The sequence below is a fragment of the Schistocerca serialis genome, chromosome 10, assembly GCF_023864345.2.
Source record: "Schistocerca serialis cubense isolate TAMUIC-IGC-003099 chromosome 10, iqSchSeri2.2, whole genome shotgun sequence".
Classification (NCBI taxonomy): Eukaryota; Metazoa; Arthropoda; class Insecta; order Orthoptera; family Acrididae; genus Schistocerca; species Schistocerca serialis.
In genome coordinates this window covers 27,781,160-27,794,519 of record NC_064647.1, presented here as the reverse complement: position 1 = coordinate 27,794,519, position 13,360 = coordinate 27,781,160, and positions in this window count along the sequence as shown.

Below are 13,360 nucleotides of genomic sequence, written 5' to 3'. Positions count from 1 at the left end.
AAGAGTCTGTTTTCTTGTACTTAAGTCGGCATTGTGCTTTTTGTATTTAATTCCGATGCAATTTCTGTGTTTCATCGTCAATAAGAAGGTCAGAGCGATACTGTAAACCTGAAGTGAAACATCGGAATCCATAACTAGTGTCATAGGAATGGTTCAAACATAGACAGTAAGAAGAGTCAGTTTTCCTGTACTTAAGTCGTCATTGTGCCTCTTGTACTGAATTCCGATGCAATTTCTGTGTTTCATCGTCAATAAGAAGGTCAGAGGGATACAGTGAACCTGAAGTGAGGCATCGGAATCTATAACTAGTGTCACAGGAATGGTTCAAAACATAGACAGTAAGAAGAGTCAGTTTTCTTTTACTTAAGTCGGCATTGTGCCTTTCGCATTAAATTCCGATGCATTTTCTGTGTTTCATCGTCAATAAGAAGGTCAGAGGGATACAGTAAACCTGAAGTGACGCATTGGAATCTATAACTAGTGTCACAGGAATGGTTCAAAGCATAGACAATAAGAAGAGTCAGTTTTCTTGTACTTAAGCCGGCATTGTAGATTTTGTATTTAATTCCTATGCAATTTCTGTGTTTCTTCGTCAATAAAAGGGTCAGAGGGATACAGTAAACCTGAAGTGAAGCATCGGAATCTATAACTAGTGTCACAGGAATGGTTCAAAGCATAGAGATTAAAAAGAGTCAGTTTTCTTGTACTTAAGTCGGCATTATTCCTTTTGTATTTTATTCCGATGCTATTTCAGAGTTTCATCAACAATAAAAAGGTCAGGGGGATACAGTAAACCTGAAGTGAAGCATCGGAATCTATAACTAGTGTCACATGAATGGTTCAAACATAGACAGTTAGAAGAACCAGTTGTCTTGTACTTAAGTCCCAATTGTGCCATTGTATTATATCCGATGCAATTTCTGTGTTTAACCGTCAATAAGAAGGTCAGAGGGATACAGTAAACCTGAAGTGAAGCATCGGAATCTATGACTAGTGTCACAGGAATGGTTCAAAACATAAACAGTGAGAAGAGTCAGTTTTCTTGTACTTAAGTCGGCATTGTGCTTTTTGTATTTAATTCCGATGCAGTTTCTGTGTTTCATCTTCAATAAGAATGTCAGAGGGATACAGTAAACCTGAAGTGAAGCATCGGAGAATATAACTAGTGTCACAGGAATGGTTCAAAACATAGACAGTAAGAAGTGTCAGTTTTCTTGTACTTAAGTCGGCATTGCGATTATCCTATTTAATTCCGATTCAATTTCTATGTTTCATCGTCAATAAGAATGTCAGAGGGATACAGAAAACCTGAAGTGAAGCATCGGAATTTATAACTAGTGCCACAGGAATGGTTCAAGGCATAGACAGTAAAAAGAGGCAGTGGTCTTGTACTTAAGTCGCATTGTGCCTTTTATATTTAATTCCGAAGCAATTTCTGTGTTACATCGTCAGTAAGAAGGTCAGAGGGATACAGTAAACCTAAGTAAAGCATTGGAATCTATAACGAGAATCACATGAATGTTTCGAAACATAGACAGTAAGAAGAGTCAGTTTTCTTGTACTTAAGTCGGCATTGTGCCTTTTGTATTTAATTCCGATGCAATATCTATGTTTCATCGTCAATGAGAAGGTCAGAGGGATACAGTAAACCTGAAGTGAAGCATCGGAATCTATAACTAGAGTCACAGGAAGGGTCCAAAACATAGACAGTAAGAAGAGTCAGTTTTCCTGTACTTAATTCGGCATTGTGCCTCTTGTACTGAATTCCGATGCAATTTCTGTGTTTCATCGTCAATAAGAAGGTCAGAGGGATACAGTAAACCTGAAGTGAAGCATCGGAATCTATAGCTAGTGTCACAGGAATGGTTCAAAACATAGACAGTAAGAAGAGTCAGTTTTCTTGTACTTAAGTCGGCATTGTGCATTTTGTATTTAATTCCGATGCAATTTCTGTGTTTCATCGTCAATACGAAGGTCAGAGGGATACAGTAAACCTGAAGTGAAGCATCGGAATCTATAACTAGAGTCACAGGAATGGTTCAAAACATATACTGTAAGAAGAGTCAGTTATCTTGTACTTAAGTCGGCATTGTGCCATTTGTATTTAATTCCGAAGCGATTTCTGTGTTTCATCGTGAATAAGAAGGTCAGAGGGATACAGTAAACCTGAAGTGAAGCATCGGAATCTATAACTAGTGTCACAGGAATGGTTCAAAACATAAACTGTAAGAAGAGTCAGTTATCTTGTACTTAAGTCGGCATTGTGCCTTTTGTATTTAATTCCGATGCAATATCTGTGTTTCATCGTCAATGAGAAGGTCAGAGGGATAAAGTAAACCTGAAGTGAAGCATCGGAATCTATAACTAGAGTCACAGGAATGGTTCAAAACATAGACAGTAAGAAGAGTCACTTTTCTTGTAGTTAAGTCGGCATTGTGCCTCTTGTACTGAATTCCGATGCAATTTCTGTGTTTCATCGTCAATAAGAAGGTCAGAGGGATACAGAAAACCTGAAGTAAAGCATCGGAATCTATAGCTAGTGTCACAGGAATGGTTCAAAACATAGACAGTAAGAAGAGTCATTTTTCTTGTACTTAAGTTGCATTGTGCTTTTTGTATTTAATTCCGATGCAATTTCTGTGTTTCATCGTCAATACGAAGGTCAGAGGGATACAGTAAACCTGAAGTGAAGCATCGGAATCTATAACTAGTGTCACAGGAATGGTTCGAAACATAGACTGTAAGAAGAGTCAGTTATTTTGTACTTGAGTCGGCATTGTGCCATTTGTATTTAATTCCGAAGCGATTTCTGTGTTTCATCGTGAATAAGAAGGTCCGAGGGATACAGTAAAGATGCATCAAGCTTCGGAATCTATAATTAGTGTCACAGGAATTGTTCAAATCTTAGACAGTAAGAAGAGTCCGTTTTCTTGTACTTAAGTGGGCGTTGTGCCTTTTGTATTTAATTCCGATGCAAGATCTGTGTTTCATCGTCAATAAGAAGGTCAGAGGGATACAGTAAAACTGAAGTGAAGCATCGGAATCTATAGCTAGTGTCACAAGAATGGTTCAAACATAGACATTAAGGGGAGTCAGTTTTCTTGTACTTAAGTCGGCATTGTGCTTTTGTATTTAATTCCGATGCAATTTCTGTGTTTCATTGTCAATAAGAAGGTCAGAGGGATACAGTAAACCTGAAGTGAAGCATCGGAATCTATAACTACTGTCACAGGAATGGTTCAAACATAGACAGTAAGAAGAGTCAGTATTCTTGTACTTAAGTGGGCATTGTGCCTTTTGTATTTAATTCCGATGCAGTTTCTGTGTTTCATCGTCAATAAGAAGGTCAGAGGGATACAGTAAACCTGAAGTGAAGCATCGGAATCTATAACTAGTGTCACAGGAATGGTTCAAACATAGACAGTTAGAAGAGCCAGTTGTCTTGTACTTAAGTCCCCATTGTGCCATTGTATTATATCCGATGCAATTTCTGTGTTTAACCGTCAATAAGAAGGTCAGTGGGATACAGTAAACCTGAAGTGATGCATCGGAATCTATGACTAGTGTCACAGGAATGGTTCAAAACATAGACAGTAAGAAGGGTCAGTTTTCTTGTACTTAAGTCGGCATTGTACTTTTTGTATTTAATTCCGATGCAATTTCTGTGTTTCATCGTCAAAAAGAAGGTCAGAGGGATACAGTAAACCTGAAGTGAAGCATCGGAATCCATAACTAGTGTCATAGGAATGGTTCAAACATAGACAGTAAGAAGAGTCAGTTTTCCTGTACTTAAGTCGTCATTGTGCCTCTTGTACTGAATTCCGATGCAATTTCTGTGTTTCATCGTCAATAAGAAGGTCAGAGGGATACAGTGAACCTGAAGTGAGGCATCGGAATCTATAACTAGTGTCACAGGAATGGTTCAAAACATAGACAGTAAGAAGAGTCAGTTTTTTTTTAATTAAGTCGGCATTGTGCCTTTCGCATTAAATTCCGATGCATTTTCTGTGTTTCATCGTCAATAAGAAGGTCAGAGGGATACAGTAAACCTGAAGTGACGCATTGGAATCTATAACTAGTGTCACAGGAATGGTTCAAAGCATAGACAATAAGAAGAGTCAGTTTTCTTGTACTTAAGCCGGCATTGTAGCTTTTGTATTTAATTCCTATGCAATTTCTGTGTTTCTTCGTCAATAAAAGGGTCAGAGGGATACAGTAAACCTGAAGTGAAGCATCGGAATCAATAACTAGTGTCACAGGAATGGTTCAAAGCATAGAGATTAAAAAGAGTCAGTTTTCTTGTACTTAAGTCGGCATTATTCCTTTTGTATTTTATTCCGATGCAATTTCTGTGTTTCATCGTCAATAAGAAGGTCAGAGGGATACAGTAAACGTGAAGTGAAGCATCGTAATCTATAACTAGTGTCACTGGAATGGTTCAAAACATAGACAGTAAGAAGAGTCAGTTTTCTTGTACTTAAGTCGGCATTGTGCCTTTTGTATTTAATTCCGATGCATTATCTGTGTTCCATCTTGAATAAGAAGGTCAGAGGGATACAGCAACCCTGAAGTGAAGCATCGGAATCTATAACTAGTGTCACAGGAATGGTTCAAAACATAGACAGTAAGAAGAGTCAGTTTTCTTGTACTTAAGTCGGCATTGTGCTTTTTGTATTTAATTCCGATGCAATTTCTGTGTTTCATCGTCAATAAGAAGGTCAGAGGGATACAGTAAACCTGAAGTGAAGCATCGGAATCCATAACTAGTGTCATAGGAATAGTTCAAACATAGACAGTAAGAAGAGTCAGTTTTCTTCTACTTAAGTCAGCATTGTGCCTTTTGTAATTAATTTCGATGCAATTTCTGTGTTTCATCGTCAATAAGAAGGTCAGAGGGATACAGTAAACGTGAAGTGAATCATCGGAATCTACAACTAGTGTCACAGGAATGGTTCAAAACATAGACAGTAAGTAGAGTCAGTATTCGTGTACTTAAGTTGACATTGTGCCTTTTGTATTTAATTCCGATGCAATTTCAGAGTTTGATCAACAATAAAAAGGTCAGGGGGATACAGTAAACCTGAAGTGAAGCATCGGAATCTATAACTAGTGTCACATGAATGGTTCAAACATAGACAGTTAGAAGAACCAGTTGTCTTGTACTTAAGTCCCAATTGTGCCATTGTATTATATCCGATGCAATTTCTGTGTTTAACCGTCAATAAGAAGGTCAGAGGGATACAGTAAACCTGAAGTGAAGCATCGGAATCTATGACTAGTGTCACAGGAATGGTTCAAAACATAAACAGTAAGAAGAGTCAGTTTTCTTGTACTTAAGTCGGCATTGTGCTTTTTGTATTTAATTCCGATGCAATTTCTAAGTTTCATCGTCAATAAGAATGTCAGAGGGATACAGTAAACCTGAAGTGAAGCATCGGAGAATATAACTAGTGTCACAGGAATGGTTCAAAACATAGACAGTAAGAAGTGTCAGTTTTCTTGTACTTAAGTCGGCATTGCGATTATCCTATTTAATTCCGATTCAATTTCTATGTTTCATCGTCAATAAGAATGTCAGAGGGATACAGAAAACCTGAAGTGAAGCATCGGAATTTATAACTAGTGCCACAGGAATGGTTCAAGGCATAGACAGTAAAAAGAGGCAGTGGTCTTGTACTTAAGTCGCATTGTGCCTTTTATATTTAATTCCGAAGCAATTTCTGTGTTTCATCGTCAGTAAGAAGGTCAGAGGGATACAGTAAACCTAAGTAAAGCATTGGAATCTATAACGAGAATCACATGAATGTTTCGAAACATAGACAGTAAGAAGAGTCAGTTTTCTTGTACTTAAGTCGGCATTGTGCCTTTTGTATTTAATTCCGATGCAATATCTATGTTTCATCGTCAATGAGAAGGTCAGAGGGATACAGTAAACCTGAAGTGAAGCATCGGAATCTATAACTAGAGTCACAGGAATGGTCCAAAACATAGACAGTAAGAAGAGTCAGTTTTCCTGTACTTAATTCGGCATTGTGCCTCTTGTACTGAATTCCGATGCAATTTCTGTGTTTCATCGTCAATAAGAAGGTCAGAGGGATTCAGTAAACCTGAAGTGAAGCATCGGAATCTATAGCTAGTGTCACAGGAATGGTTCAAAACATAGACAGTAAGAAGAGTCAGTTTTCTTGTACTTAAGTCGGCATTGTGCATTTTGTATTTAATTCCGATGCAATTTCTGTGTTTCATCGTCAATACGAAGGTCAGAGGGATACAGTAAACCTGAAGTGAAGCATCGGAATCTATAACTAGAGTCACAGGAATGGTTCAAAACATATACTGTAAGAATAGTCAGTTATCTTGTACTTATGTCGGCATTGTGCCATTTGTTTTTAATTCCGAAGCGATTTCTGTGCTTCATCGTGAATAAGAAGGTCAGAGGGATACAGTAAACCTGAAGTGAAGCATCGGAATCTATAACTAGTGTCACAGGAATGGTTCAAAACATAAACTGTAAGAAGAGTCAGTTATCTTGTACTTAAGTCGGCATTGTGCCTTTTGTATTTAATTCCGATGCAATATCTGTGTTTCATCGTCAATGAGAAGGTCAGAGGGATAAAGTAAACCTGAAGTGAAGCATCGGAATCTATAACTAGAGTCACAGGAATGGTTCAAAACATAGACAGTAAGAAGAGTCACTTTTCTTGTAGTTAAGTCGGCATTGTGCCTCTTGTACTGAATTCCGATGCAATTTCTGTGTTTCATCGTCAATAAGAAGGTCAGAGGGATACAGAAAACCTGAAGTAAAGCATCGGAATCTATAGCTAGTGTCACAGGAATGGTTCAAAACATAGACAGTAAGAAGAGTCATTTTTCTTGTACTTAAGTTGCATTGTGCTTTTTGTATTTAATTCCGATGCAATTTATGTGTTTCATCGTCAATACGAAGGTCAGAGGGATACAGTAAACCTGAAGTGAAGCATCGGAATCTATAACTAGTGTCACAGGAATGGTTCGAAACATAGACTGTAATAAGAGTCAGTTATTTTGTACTTGAGTCGGCATTGTGCCATTTGAATTTAATTCCGAAGCGATTTCTGTGTTTCATCGTGAATAAGAAGGTCCGAGGGATACAATAAGATGCATCAAGCTTCGGAATCTATAATTAGTGTCACAGGAATTGTTCAAATCTTAGACAGTAAGAAGAGTCCGTTTTCTTGTACTTAAGTCGGCATTGTGCTTTTTATATTTAATTCCGATGCAATTTCTGTGTTTCATCGCCAATAAGAAGGTCAGAGGGATACAGTAAACCTGAAGTGAAGCATCGGAATCCATAACTAGTGTCATAGGAATGGTTCTAACATAGACAGTAAGAAGAGTCAGTTTTCTTGTATTTAAGTCAGCATTGTGCCTTTTGTATTTAATTTCGATGCAATTTCTGTCTTTCAACGTCAATAAGAAGGTCAGAGGGATACAGTAAACGTGTAGTGAATCATCGGAATCTACAACTAGGGTCACAGGAATGGTTCAAACATAGATAGTAAGTAGAGTCAGTACTCTTGTACTTAAGTTGACATTGTGCCTTTTGTATTTAATTCCGATGCAATTTCAGAGTTTCATCAACAATAAAAAGGTCAGAGGGATACAGTAAACCTGAAGTGAAGCATCGGAATCTATAACTAGTGTCACAGGAATGGTTCAAAGCATAGACAGTAAGAAGAGTCAGTTTTCTTGTACTTAAGTCGGCATTGTGCCATTTGTATTTAATTCCGATGCAATTTCTGTTTTTCATCGTCAATAAGAAGGTCTGAGGGATACAGTAGACCTGAAGTGAAGCATCGGAATCTATTACTGGTGTCACAGGAATGGTTCAGATCATAGACAGTAAGAAGAGTCAGTTTTCTTGTACTTAAGTGGGCGTTGTGCCTTTTGTATTTAATTCCGATGCAAGATCTGTGTTTCATCGTCAATAAGAAGGTCAGAGGGATACAGTAAAACTGAAGTGAAGCATCGGAATCTATAGCTAGTGTCACAAGAATGGTTCAAACATAGACATTAAGGGGAGTCAGTTTTCTTGTACTTAAGTCGGCATTGTGCTTTTGTATTTAATTCCGATGCAATTTCTGTGTTTCATTGTCAATAAGAAGGTCAGAGGGATACAGTAAACCTGAAGTGAAGCATCGGAATCTATAACTACTGTCACAGGAATGGTTCAAACATAGACAGTAAGAAGAGTCAGTATTCTTGTACTTAAGTGGGCATTGTGCCTTTTGTATTTAATTCCGATGCAGTTTCTGTGTTTCATCGTCAATAAGAAGGTCAGAGGGATACAGTAAACCTGAAGTGAAGCATCGGAATCTATAACTAGTGTCACAGGAATGGTTCAAACATAGACAGTTAGAAGAGCCAGTTGTCTTGTACTTAAGTCCCCATTGTGCCATTGTATTATATCCGATGCAATTTCTGTGTTTAACCGTCAATAAGAAGGTCAGTGGGATACAGTAAACCTGAAGTGATGCATCGGAATCTATGACTAGTGTCACAGGAATGGTTCAAAACATAGACAGTAAGAAGGGTCAGTTTTCTTGTACTTAAGTCGGCATTGAACTTTTTGTATTTCATTCCGATGCAATTTCTGTGTTTCATCGTCAATAAGAAGGTCAGAGGGATACAGTAAACCTGAAGTGAAGCATCGGAATCCATAACTAGTGTCATAGGAATGGTTCAAACATAGACAGCAAGAAGAGTCAGTTTTCTTGTACTTAAGTCAGCATTGTGCATTTTGTATATAATTTCGATGCAATTTCTGTGTTTCATCGTCAATAAGAAGGTCAGAGGGATACAGTAAACGTGAAGTGAATCATCGGAATCTACAACTAGTGTCACAGGAGTGGTTCAAAACATAGACAGTAAGTAGAGTCAGTATTCTTGTACTTAAGTTGACATTGTGCCTTTTGTATTTAATTCCGATGCAATTTCAGAGTTTCATCAACAATAAAAAGGTCAGAGGGATACAGTAAACCTGAACTGAAGCATCGGAATCTATAACTAGTGTCACATGAATGGTTCAAACATAGACAGTTAGAAGAACCAGTTGTCTTGTACTTAAGTCCCCATTGTGCCATTGTATTATATCCGATGCAATTTCTGTGTTTAACCGTCAATAAGAAGGTCAGAGGGATACAGTAAACCTGAAGTGAAGCATCGGAATCTATTACTAGTGTCACAGGAATGGTTCAAAACATAGACAGTAAGAAGAGTCAGTTTTCTTGTACTTAAGTCGGCATTGTGCTTTTTGTATTTAATTCCGATGCAATTTCTGTGTTTCATCGTCAATAAGAAGGTCAGAGCGATACTGTAAACCTGAAGTGAAGCAACGGAATCCATAACTAGTGTCATAGGAATGGTTCAAACATAGACAGTAAGAAGAGTCAGTTTTCTTGTACTTAAGTTGACATTGTGCCTTTTGTATTTAATTCCGATGCAATTTCTGTGTTTCATCGTCAATAAGAATGTCAGAGGGATACAGTAAACCTGAAGTGAAGCATCGGAGCCTATGACTAGTGTCACAGGAATGGTTCAAAACATAGACAGTAAGAAGTGTCAGTTTTATTGTACTTAAGTCGGCATTGCGATTAATCTATTTAATTCCGATTCAATTTCTATGTTTCATCGTCAATAAGAATGTCAGAGGGATACAGAAAACCTGAAGTGAAGCATCGGAATTTATAACTAGTGCCACAGGAATGGTTCAAGGCATAGACAGTAAAAAGAGGCAGTGGTCTTGTACTTAAGTCGCATTGTGCCTTTTATATTTATTTCCGAAGCAATTTCTGTGTTTCATCGTCAGTAAGAAGGTCAGAGGGATACAGTAAACCTGAAGCAAAGCATTGGAATCTATAACTAGAGTCACAGGAATGGTTCAAAACATAGACAGTAAGAAGAGTCAGTTTTCCTGTACTTAAGTCGTCATTGTGCCTCTTGTACTGAATTCCGATGCAATTTCTGTGTTTCATCGTCAATAAGAAGGTCAGAGGGATACAGTACACCTGAAGTGAGGCATCGGAATCTGTAACTAGTGTCACAGGAATGGTTCAAAACATAGACAGTAAGAAGAGTCAGTTTTCTTTTACTTGAGTCGGCATTGTGCCTTTCGCATTTAATTCCGATGCATTTTCTGTGTTTCATCGTCAATAAGAAGGTCAGAGGGATACAGTAAACCTGAAGTGACGCATTGGAATCTATAACTAGTGTCACAGGAATGGTTCAAGGCATAGACAGTAAGAAGAGTCAGTTTTCTTGTACTTAAGCCGGCATTGTAGCTTTTGTATTTAATGCCTATGCAATTTCTGTGTTTCTTCGTCAATAAAAGGGTCAGAGGGATACAGTAAACCTGAAGTGAAGCATCGGAATCTATAACTAGTGTCACAGGAATGGTTCAAAGCATAGAGATTAAAAAGAGTCAGTTTTCTTGTACTTAAGCCGGCATTATTCCTTTTGTATTTTATTCCGATGCAATTTCTGTGTTTCATCGTCAATAAGATGGTCAGAGGGATACAGTAAACGTGAAGTGAAGCATCGTAATCTATAACTAGTGTCACAGGAATGGTTCAAAACATAGACAGTAAGAAGAGTCAGTTTTCTTGTACTTAAGTCGGCATTGTGCCTTTTGTATTTAATTCCGATGCATTATCTGTGTTCCATCTTGAATAAGAAGGTCAGAGGGATACAGCAAACCTGAAGTGAAGCATCGGAATCTATAACTAGTGTCACAGGAATGGTTCAAAACATAGACAGTAAGAAGAGTCAGTTTTCTTGTACTTAAGTCGGCATTGTGCTTTTTGTATTTAATTCCGATGCAATTTCTGTCTTTCATCGTCAATAAGAAGGTCAGAGGGATACAGTAAACCTGAAGTGAAGCATCGGAATCCATAACTAGAGTCATAGGAATGGTTCAAACATAGACAGTAAGAAGAGTCAATTTTCTTCTACTTAAGTCAGCATTGTGCCTTTTGTAATTAATTTCGATGCAATTTCTGTGTTTCATCGTCAATAAGAAGGTCAGAGGGATACAGTAAACGTGATGTGAATCATCGGAATGTACAACTAGTGTCACAGGAATGGTTCAAAATATAGACAGTAAGTAGAGTCAGTATTCTTGTACTTAAGTTGACATTGTGCCTTTTGTATTTAATTCCGATGCAATTTCAGAGTTTCATCAACAATAAAAAGGTCAGGGGGATACAGTAAACCTGTAGTGAAGCATCGGAATCTATAACTAGTGTCACATGAATGGTTCAAACATAGACAGTTAGAAGAACCAGTTGTCTTGTACTTAAGTCCCAATTGTGCCATTGTATTATATCCGATGCAATTTCTGTGTTTAACCGTCAATAAGAAGGTCAGAGGGATACAGTAAACCTGAAGTGAAGCATCGGAATCTATGACTAGTGTCACAGGAATGGTTCAAAACATAAACAGTAAGAAGAGTCAGTTTTCTTGTACTTAATTCGGCATTGTGCTTTTTGTATTTAATTCCGATGCAATTTCTGTGTTTCATCGTCAATAAGAAGGTCAGAGCGATACTGTAAACCTGAAGTGAAGCATCGGAATCCATATCTAGTGTCATAGGAATGGTTCAAACATAGACAGTAAGAAGAGTCAGTTTTCTTGTACTTAAGTTGACATTGTGCCTTTTGTATTTAATTCCGATGCAATTTCTGTGTTTCATCGTCAATAAGAATGTCAGAGGGATACAGTAAACCTGAAGTGAAGCATCGGAGCCTATAACTAGTGTCACAGGAATGGTTCAAAACATAGACAGTAAGAAGTTTCAGTTTTCTTGTACTTAAGTCGGCATTGCGATTATCCTATTTAATTCCGATTCAATTTCTATGTTTCATCGTCAATAAGAATGTCAGAGGGATACAGAAAACCTGAAGTGAAGCATCGGAATTTATAACTAGTGCCACAGGAATGGTTCAATGCATAGACAGTAAAAAGAGGCAGTGGTCTTGTACTTAAGTCGCATTGTGCCTTTTATATTTAATTCCGAAGCAATTTCTGTGTTTCATCGTCAGTAAGAAGGTCAGAGGGATACAGTAAACCTAAGTAAAGCATTGGAATCTATAACGAGAATCACATGAATGTTTCGAAACATAGGCAGTAAGAAGAGTCAGTTTTCTTGTACTTAAGTCGTCATTGTGCCGTTTGTACTGAATTCCGATGCAATTTCTGTGTTCCATCGTCAATAAGATGGTCAGAGGGATACAGTAAACCTGAAGTGAAGCATCGGAATCTATAGCTAGTGTCACAGGAATGGTTCAAAACATAGACAGTAAGAAGAGTCAGTTTTCTTTTACTTAAGTCGGCATTTTGCCTTTCGCATTTAATTCCGATGCATTTTCTGTGTTTCATCGTCAATAAGAAGGTCAGAGGGATACAGTAAACCTGAAGTGAAGCATTGGAATCTATAACTAGTGTCACAGGAATGCTTCAAAGCATAGACAGTAAGAAGAGTCAGTTTTCTTGTACTTAAGCCGGCATGGTAGCTTTTGTATTTAATTCCTATGCAATTTCTGTGTTTCTTCGTCAATAAAAGGGTCAGAGGGATACAGTAAACCTGAAGTGAAGCATCGGAATCTATAACTAGTGTCAGAGGAATGGTTCAAAGCATAGAGATTAAAAAGAGTCAGTTTTCTTGTACTTAAGTCGGCATTATTCCTTTTGTATTTTATTCCGATGCAATTTCTGTCTTTCATCGTCAATAAGATGGTCAGAGGGATACAGTAAACGTGAAGTGAAGCATCGGAATCTATAACTAGTGTCACAGGAATGGTTCAAAACATATACTGTAAGAAGAGTCAGTTATCTTGTACTTAAGTCGGCATTGTGCCATCTGTATTTAATTCCGAAGCGATTTCTGTGTTTCATCGTGAATAAGAAGGTCAGAGGGATACAGTAAACCTGAAGTAAGGCATCGGAATCTATAACGAGAATTACATGAATGGTTCAAAACATAGACAGTAAGAAGAGGCAGTTTTCTTGTACTTAAGTCGGCATTTTGCCTTTTGTGTCTAATTCCGATGCAATTTCAGTGTTTCATCGTCAATAAGAAGGTCAGAGGGATACAGTGAACCTGAAGTGAAGCATCGGAATCTATAACTAGTGTCACAGGAATGGTTCAAATCATAGACAGTAAGAAGAGTCAGTTTTCTTTTACTTAAGTCGGCATTTTGCCTTTCGCATTTAATTCCGATGCATTTTCTGTGTTTCATCGTCAATAAGAAGGTCAGAGGGATACAGTAAACCTGAAGTGAAGCATTGGAATCTATAACTAGTGTCACAGGAATGCTTCAAAGCA